This window comes from Microtus oregoni, unplaced genomic scaffold (assembly GCF_018167655.1).
Source record: "Microtus oregoni isolate MIOR12 unplaced genomic scaffold, Mior012 000052F_ref0000163, whole genome shotgun sequence".
In the NCBI taxonomy this organism is placed as follows: domain Eukaryota; kingdom Metazoa; phylum Chordata; class Mammalia; order Rodentia; family Cricetidae; genus Microtus; species Microtus oregoni.
Genome location: NW_024543828.1, coordinates 6,426,791 through 6,436,448, shown reverse-complemented (window position 1 = coordinate 6,436,448; position 9,658 = coordinate 6,426,791). Strand labels below are relative to the sequence as shown.

Below are 9,658 nucleotides of genomic sequence, written 5' to 3'. Positions count from 1 at the left end.
CCAATTAGGAGAAAAATGATTGAGGAATATATTGAGAATATATACCATGGAATACTAGTCAGCCAAACAGAAGAATGAAATACTATCTTTCTCACAGGAATAAAAGGGCTTGAAGGACATCATGTTAAGTAAGACATCTCAGATGTAGAAAGAGCATATCATGTTTTCTCTCCTAAAATTAGAAGAGGGGCTATTAGAGATTAATAAAGGGGCCTCTGGACGGAAGGAGAGAGAAAAGGGCATTTGAGGGTAGGAGAGAAAGTGGGTGTAAGTAATGCACTAAATTTGTATTATGGAAATGCAACCGTGAAAGAAATTTATTTGCTTTATTAACACATTAATAGAATACCAAGGAAATAAATTTCCCATTTAGATGCTAAATGAAAAAATTGCAGTAATATTTAATGGGCCATTTGTCAAATTTAGCATTTTTTCCAAATCTTCCAGTTGTTGAAACAGAATTTTACCACTAGATGGCGCATGATAAGTAGTTATCATCTGAATATGAAAAGCTTTCTCTTATGGATTACTAACACATTCCGTTAAGTGTATGAAATCTAACTTTATAATTATTTCAGTTATTTTATTAAATAATTTTCTTCTGTGCTTCTACGATTTACCCTTTAATAATTGTTTTCTTTTAAAATACTTCAAGGTCACAGAAAAGTTGAAAGAGTAACAAATGAATATCCTCATATGCCAACTTGACTTCAATTTAACAACTCTTTACCGCCTTCATGATTTTTTCTAAAACACAGAGTAGTCTGGAAAAATCAGAGTTTCCTATCTCTCAGTATTCATCACATATCTTATAAGAACAAGTCTACCATCATATGTTATCCTATCAATGAATCTTTACATTAATCCAACATTATCAGTATATAATCTCTGTCTTCCACTATCTACAGAACATCTGTTAGAGTCGTTTGATTTTCTAGCTGTTGTTCAATTAAAATCACAAATCATATTCACTTATCATGTCTCTTTAATCTTTAATCTTAAACAGCTTTTCTACCTGCCCTCTTTAACAACAATGATGATATTTTGAAAGGTTCACACTAGTTGTCTTCTAGAATGTTCCACAATGTGCATTTTTCTGATTGCTCCTTCATATTTACTTACATCTCGATGAAATATTTTGGCAAAGACACATCTAGGAGATGTGTGCTTCCAATTTTACCTTATTAGGAGGCACACTTCATCTTGTCTGATTACTGGTGTCATGAAGTTTAAATAACAAATTTGTTCATGTATACCGTATCTCTCCATTGATAATATTTCCCTGATTTGCATTTAATCAGATATCTGTGGTACTTTGCAATTTGGTGAGTTTTGTCTACCATTTCATCCTGCACTGTGTTATGTACTAATGATGCTTGTCTAAGCCAATCAATACAGTGGTGTTTTCTGAGTGGGGTTATATACTAATTCTGTCATTTGTTCATTTGTTATTATTATTCTATAAAGAAGTGATTCACCTGTTCTTCTGTAGGATTTGCAAATCACTATGAACTCAAGAAATCTTTTATTTGATGTTTTATGATTTATTGCCATCATTCTTATGTTTGATGATAAAACAGAAATGAATTGCCCAGAGTGGTAGCAAACAGTTGTTATCCTAGCACTCAGGAGGTGAAGCCAAGAGGGTGGTGGGTTCTATTCCAGTCTGGTTTACATAGTGAGACCTTGTGATGCTTCCTGGCCCACTGGAACTGAATTTGGCCAGTAAAGTGCCTTAACCTGGTGTCTTGTATCTTTTTGCTATGTCTTCCACAGTGTGAATAATTCTTTTTTTTTTGCAAATTAACATGCCTTGTGCTTTTCCTGTACCAGATATAGAATCAACTATTTCTCCAATAAACTGGATTGTTTTGGTGAAGAATGGTATTTAGAACCCAGTGTCTGAAAAGTAGATGTACTCATTTTCACATGTCTGTTAAACTCTGAGCTATTAGAATGCCATAGCCTGTTCAGCTCAGTGCCCCATTTTATAAATGGGTTGATTAGCCTTTTACTGTCTAGTTTCTTGAGTTCTTTATATATTTTGGAGATCAGACCTTTGTCACTTGCGGGGTTGGTGAAGATCTTCAACAGAAGAAGTTCAAATGGCCAAAAGACACTTAAGGTCATGCTCAACTTCCTTAGCAGTCAGGGAAATGCAAATCAAGACAACCTTAAGATACCATCTTACACCTGTCGGAATGGCTAAAATAAAAAACACCAATGACAGCCTTTGCTGGAGAGGTTGTGGAGAAAGGGGTACACACTCATCCATTGCTGGTGGGAATGCAAACTTGTGCAACCACTTTGGAAAGCAGTGTGGTGGTTTCTCAGAAAATTCGGGATCAACCTACCCCTGGACCCAGCAATACCACTCTTGGGAATATACCCAAGAGAGGCCTTATCATACTACAAAAGTATATGCTCAACTATGTTCATAGCAGCATTGTTTGTAATAGCCAGAACCTGGAAACAACCTAGATGCCCTTCAATGGAAGAATGGATGAAGAAAGTGTGGAATATATACATATTAGAGTACTACTCAGCAGTAAAAAATAATGACTTCTTGAATTTTGCATGCAAATGAACGGAAATCGAAAACACTATCCTGAGTGAAGTAAGCCAGACCCAAAAAGAGGAACATGGGATGTACTCACTCATATTTGGTTTCTAGCCATAAATAAAGGACATTGAGCCTATAATTCGTGATCCTAGAGAAGCTAAATAAGAAGGAGAACCCAAAGAAAAACATATAGGCATCCTCCTGAATATTAACCTTCATCAGGCGATGAAAGGAGACAGAGACAGAGACCCACATTGGAGCACCAGACTGAAATCTCAAGGTCCAAATCAAGAGCAGATGAAGAGAGAGCACAAGCAAGGAACTCGGGACCGCGAGGGGTGCACCCACACACTGAAACAATGGGGATGTTCTATTGGGAACTCACCAAGGCCAGCTGGCCTGGGTCTGAAAAAGCATGGGATAAAACCGGACTCGATGAACATAGCGGACAATGAGGACTACTGAGAACTCAAGAACAATGGCAATGGGTTTTGATCCTACTGCATGTACTGGCTTTGTGGGAGCCTAGGCAGTTTGGATGCTCACCTTACTAGACCTGGATGGAGGTTGGGGGTCCTTGGACATCCCACAGGGCAGGGAACCCTGATTGCTCTTTGGGCTGACGAGGGAGGGGGACTTGATTGGGGGAGGGTGAGGGAAATGGGAGGCGGTGGCGGGGAGGAGGCAGAAATCTTTAATAAATAAACTAAAAAAAAGAATGCCATTGCCTGCTGTCTATGTGCAGATGGTCTGAGATGTTTCAGAATTTCAGGAGATTATACAGGCAATTTCAATCCTAACCTGTGTTCACAGATGCCGTCAGAATTCTCTTCACTTTTCCAGGTTCTATATTTGTGCATCCTTTCTACAAAAGTGAAAATTAAGCCTTCAAAAAAGTTAATTTGTTTGTTCCACTTATAAAGTGCTCATACCACATGTATATATGTGTGTATATCCTATAGTACAGGTTTACAATTTACTTGTCTTAATAGCATTACCAATATGAAATACTGTATTTGTGTTTTGGGGCAGAACTACTTGATGGTATTTGTTTAAAATGGATGTATCTGTTGGGGAATATTATTTCACAGTGTGTTTCTTTAGTTCGTGTTCTATTTATTTAATTCTGTGAAGCTGTGGTACTGTACCAGTCTAAAACACCCGATGGTCTAATAAAGAGCTGAACAGCAAATAGCAAGGTAGGAGAGAGAAAGACCCGGGGCTAACAACCAGAGAAGATTAATATGAGGAAAAATCTGGAAGAAAAAGATCTGGGAACGAGAGAGGAAGGAGGAGAACTTCAGGGGCCATCCACCCAGCCATCCACCTACACAATCAGACATGGAGTAAGAAGAAAAGAAAAGGTATACAAGAAAGACCCGTGGCCAAAGATAGGATAATTTTAGAAAAGTTGGCAAGAAAGAAGCCAAGCTACGGCCAGACATTCATAACTAAGAATAGCTGGGTGGTGAGCTCCCTAAAAAAGCCCCCAAGAGTAAAGGAGTTAAAAAAAAACAACAACAAACAACAGGTGTCTGGTCTTTCTCCAAGCCTACTTATAGAGTTTATTTTGGAGTAGGTTGCTATCTTGAAAAATAGCATTCCGGGTGAATCTATAGACTGCTTCTATTTTAGATACAACATTGTTGTAATTAAGAGCATGGAATTTAGGTTAGGAAGATAAGTGTCCTTGTTCTGTTACTTCATTTTTCTTCATTTATGCAGTGGTGATGGTATATGCTTTGTACCATGGTAATATGCCATATACTTCATTGCATGGTACTTGAAAAACTCCCTAGTGGATGTTAATAGGAAATGGAACTGATTTTTTTCTTTTAGTATAAAATTTTAAATTGGCTTGTCAGGTGTTTCCTACCTGGAAAAAATAAATCAAGAAGCAGTTTGTGTAACATTTTATAGTCATTCCTATTTTTCGTACAGAAAAGGGTATGCCTCTTCAATTTTTTTGTTTCAGTTTTTATAAATTCTTCTCTGTCATTGTATCCCAACCAGTTTCCCCTCCCTCTCCCTCCAGTGTCTCCTCCCTCCCTTCTCCCACAGATTCACACCCCGCTATCTCCCTTCAGAAAAGAGCAGGCCTCCCAGGGATATTAACTGCACATGGCACAACAATCCACAATAATATGCTATAATAAGGCTAGGTACATAGCATCACAGCATGGCTGGACGAGGCAGCCCAGTAGGAGGAAAATGCCTCTTCAATTTTAATAGTGCTATTTCATACTCCTTTTTTATTCTTCTCTCCTATTTCCCCTCCCTCTTCTCCTCCCAGTCCCTCCCCACTACTTCCCCTTTGCTTCCCCTTCCCACCATTCCTCCATTTCTCTTCGGAAAAGGAAAGGTTCCCATAATTATCAACAAAACATGGCCCAGGTTAGTTGATCCTGTGAGTTCTCTTGACCACTCTCTCCCTCTTGACCTTTCTCTCTCCCTCAGGATTCCCTGAATGTTTGGCTGTGGGTCTCTTGTATCTGCTCCCAGCAGTTGCTGGATGAAGCCTCTCTGGTGACAATTATACTAGACTTCCGTCTGTGAGTATAGCAGAATTACATCATCATTCTTAAACATACGTATTTTTGAAAGCAAAAAATTAAAGCTACATTATAGAGGTAAGCAGTGCTTTATCGGAATGTACAATTTTGTATTTTTATGTTAAAAGGTTAAATATACCTGCTCTTTCTCTACCTATTGGTAATTCATTATTTGGAAAGAAATCTAATGACAGATTTACTTATAAATGTTACCAGAGGCTAATTCTAGAAAAGTTAAACAAAATACCTATTCTATACTGTATGTGGATTTTTAGAATAGAAAGTTTTAGAGGGAAAGTAGACTACATTCTATTCCTTTTTAAACTTTCTGTTCCCAAATAGTCTTGAATCAGGACGAGTTGATCTGCTTTCTACTTTGAAATGCGATTTATATTTTTTTTTCCTGTGGATGAGTTCTTCACTCACTTTTCATGTTACTTCCCTACAGGAGAATGTATATTGAGTTACAGAATCTAGTAATGGGCCTCCGAAGAAGCTAGACCTTGTCAGTGTTCTCTGATGTCTAATAGGACTACTGCGGGAAAAGTGTATTAATGCGAGAATGTTGCTAGGAGACGGGAGAGCCAAAAGCCCAGGCTACTGTGGGGGTTCCACTGAAAATCAAGGTAATTAAAGTGTGTTCTGTGTCCGAAGTTGAGCCATTAAAATCTGTCCTTTGTTGAGCATATGAATTTTAGCATGCAGTGTTTAGCATGACTTGATGTTTTCCGAGGATTTGGGAGGAGAATCTTCAAGGCATTTCATTTCTTGTCATTGGTCTAATCCCTTCTTCACAGCGCAGTTTATTTTCAAGAGGCTGTTGCGCTGCTGTTTTCCCCTCCCACTCCTTCAGTGCGACAGCCTCGGAGCTGATGGAGAGACAGCACGCAACTGGTAAGTAGCCGAGAAAGCTCTCATAAAATAGTTGTTAAAGCTCCGCTTTCTAAAGCAAGTGACACATTTTGATGAAACAAGATAGCATAGAACTGTGGAGGAATTTGCCTAGTCCGTAGCACCAAGAAAATAGGTTATATTCTAAAGATTACATGGTCACTTTCCTAGTTTAAAGCTCGCTTTCTAAATGATGAATGACTCGATAGAAGAAAATAAGAACACATAAAAATAGCAAATTTCGTAAGATGCTCCCCAAAATAAGATTTTTTTGAAGGTATTCTCAGCTTTATGATGTTTGAATTAGGCATGATGACATGATAGTTTTGATTCATTATTCAGGCTTTTTTTGGATATGGTTTATTTTCTTTCTGTGGTGAGAATATTTTGCATTGGAGGATAGGATAGCGTACTTTACTTGTTTTTAATTAAGAAGATGATGCGGTGACATGTCTGCATAGGAAAGGAAATGAAGAGGGCAGACTGTAATAATATTACGACTGGTTGCTTTGTAGGAGAGATGAATGTGTATTGAATGGGGAAAATTTGCTTGTAGGGTGAAAATAATGAAAAAGAAATAACAAATATTATGACTGTGCCTTCATTTGTAAAATCCATTTGCTTTTTGCATGTCATGCTGTACAGTAAAGATAGAATGTTCTCGGTGCTTTTTTTTTTGAAAAGGAATGTGAGAACGTAGCAGAGATTCCTATGGATACAACATTTTGTTTGTTTCTCAATATCTCTGAAATTGTGTGTACTCTTTTAGGTTGGTTACTGCAAGAAAACAGAAAAAGAGGTGAAGTCGTGTATTTTCAATTTTTTTTTAAATTCAGATTGGTTTTGACACATGACCCAAAGGGAAGAGGAAAAAGGAAGGGGAGCTGGGCTTTGGAGTTAGATAACAAAACGAAGATCAGAGAGGAATATGAGAATGAAAAAGCTTATTTGAAAGTCTCTGAAGATAAGCCATTCCCCAAACTAAACATGTCTGCTGGGGTCATAGTTTTCAGGGAAAGGGAGCCTGCATGATGAAGGTGCGGGGGGGGGGGGGGGGGGGGGGGGGTGTTGGGGGGGAGGGGGCGCATCAGGAGAGCACTGCGGCAAAGGGTGACTGACGCATCCAGGGACATGTGACCATTCTCTGGTGTAGTGAAGAAAAATTTTCAGGACTCCAACTTGTATAAGAAATTCTATACATCCTAACATGCAAATAATGCTGGAATCATGCTGTGGTGGATCATGAGTTAATTTTGTGTAATGTTCCATTGCTATTTATTTAATTCTTACTTTTTATTGTCATTGTTTCTAGACTTTCTTTTCCGCAATCTCAGAGCTTTCCTATGTTTATTAAAGTATCTCATTATAATGTTGGCTCTTCCTTTATTATAAAAAGACAGTAATGTACAGAACTTGGAAAAATTAAAATATGACTATAAAGATTATGCACAATGCCATAACCTTAGCATATTGCTGTCAGTCACTTTTCTCTGCATATATACAAATATATGCATAGAAATGCATATTTAATACAAAATAATGATCAGATGTGAAGTCTTTATTCTGCTTTATTCATTAAACATATTTTTATAAATAATTTTTCATATTTTAAAGTATCTCACAGGAATGTGTTTCAGGAATACATAATTTTTGATCTCATGGGAGTGATCACATTCCAAATAATAAATGTATAAATGTGCTTTTTGCTATAATGATTTAAGGAATATATTTCTACATAAATCTTTGTGCACCCTTCTGTTCTTCCCCCCCTAGGAAAAAATTCAGACGTGGATTTCATGGATCAAATGGGTATGAATCAGTCTCAGGTTTCTTCTCTTGTCAAAACATCTTGCTTAGTTTGTTTAACATATGTGATTAAAACACTCTCAAGCCATTATTTGAATATATAGTTTTGTCACTTATGATGGCAATTTTGGGGACACATTACTGCTTTATCTTTTAAAATATCTATTCCTGTCAGTTTATTTTTACGTTTTCTTTCTTTTTTGAGGTATTCCTCCACATAAACATTCACCTGTATTTTCTCTGGAAATTTAATTAATTAATTTCTTTTACAATTAACTCTGCAATATGTATAGTATTCATTTTAAATGTGTAGTATAAAATAGAATCTAATTTTGTGCCTTTTCCAGATAGGTTGCCAATGGTTTCAGCATTGTGAACTGAATAACACAACCTTCTTCCACTGATGTGATGTGTCAACAGCTGTTCTCCCATTAGATAAGGTGTAGCTTTCCAAAGGTCGGCCATTTTCTCTCTACTCAAGATGGTTACATTCCATTATAGTACTTTTACCTTCTTGCTACATCCAGCAGCCTGCTAAAGCACTGTGTTTATATTTTTGCCTTTCAAGAATCTTAGTTCTATGTAGTTTAGAACAGGTATTTTCAAACAGGTTATGTATATAATGCATATATGTTATGTGTGTTTGTGTGTATATATATATATATGTTAAATAGTTAAAAATCTTAATAATTATTTTTTTAAAATTAGAAGTTAAGGAGTCCAATGACATAGAATACTGCTCCAGATGGTATTCCTTTTGGATGCTCTTGACATTCCAGTTGCGCGTTTAAAAAGTACTTCAGGGATTAATGCTTGTTCTAAGGTTTTTCTGTTCTTCAGGTATTTAGAGAGGTAAAGCTGTGTGGATTCAGTTCCTGGAATTTTCTAGAGAGAAATAAGAGGGAAATGTAAGAAATGTATGAGATGAAAAAACGTTTTCAATTATGTTGCTGGCAGTACAATGATCTCAATTTAAAGGATGGAGGTGAGTTTTGGTACTTGCTACCACTGTCATTATCTCTTGAGACAGGAAAACATGGCTATGGTCCATTTCTTTTTACTGCAAGTGGAAGGGTCAAGACACAAAACATGGAGGCTTTTAGTAGGAGGTAAGTTAAAAAGTAACAGAAGTATTTGACAGTTAAAAATCACCTGCTGTTCTCTGTTGTACCCCTTACTCTCCAGCACAGCGTTTTCCCCCACCCAGCGACTTCAAAGCACTCGTCTTCTCTGACTTTGGAAGGAAAGGGAGGTAAGTAGCAGCTGCTTTCTTTGCCTGCTGTTACTGCAAGGTACTCTTTTGACTCATAGACACAGCTCCAGTCATTTCCTGACTTGCGACATTAGGCTATGATTTGTTTATGACTGAGGCTGGTTTCCCTGGCAACAGGACCTCACCAGATGATGCGTATTGCCTAATCTGCAGTGGCAGAATGCAGCTGTGGGGCCTTGGGAGGAATCTTGGGGATCCACAGAGGCTGGAGGAGGTATTCCACAGACATGACATCAGTTTTTTTCTCCCCAAGCTGAGACTGTTACGGTACACAGAGCATTACATTTAAAAAAAAAATCCTCAGAAGACTTTGAAATTCTCTCTTTTCTCTTCCAGTACAACTGCAGGGAGTAGTTTCACCAGTGACCATCACATTTTTCCAATTATTAAGGTCCCAGATATTCTTGTGTGGCTATAGGAAAGAGACGGCCTGATTCGAACCTCCATCTCTTTCTTGCCAGTTGCATGACCACAGAACAGTTTTAGACTTCCTGGGCCTCAGGTTCTTCAGCTGTGAAATGGGAATAGTAACAACACATTTAAGAAAAGTGGTACATATTAACTACTAGAGGT

The 9,658-nt window shown here is 37.6% G+C and overlaps 1 long non-coding RNA gene across 1 annotated transcript; it reads left to right on the top strand.

The window, feature by feature from the left end:
* Positions 1 to 5,969: 5,969 nt before the first annotated feature.
* Positions 5,970 to 8,377, top strand: LOC121437558. Its single transcript, XR_005972973.1, has 3 exons — positions 5,970 to 6,009; positions 7,780 to 7,815; positions 8,160 to 8,377. It is a non-coding gene; the product is annotated as an uncharacterized LOC121437558 (long non-coding RNA).
* The last annotated feature ends 1,281 nt before the right edge of the window (positions 8,378 to 9,658 follow it).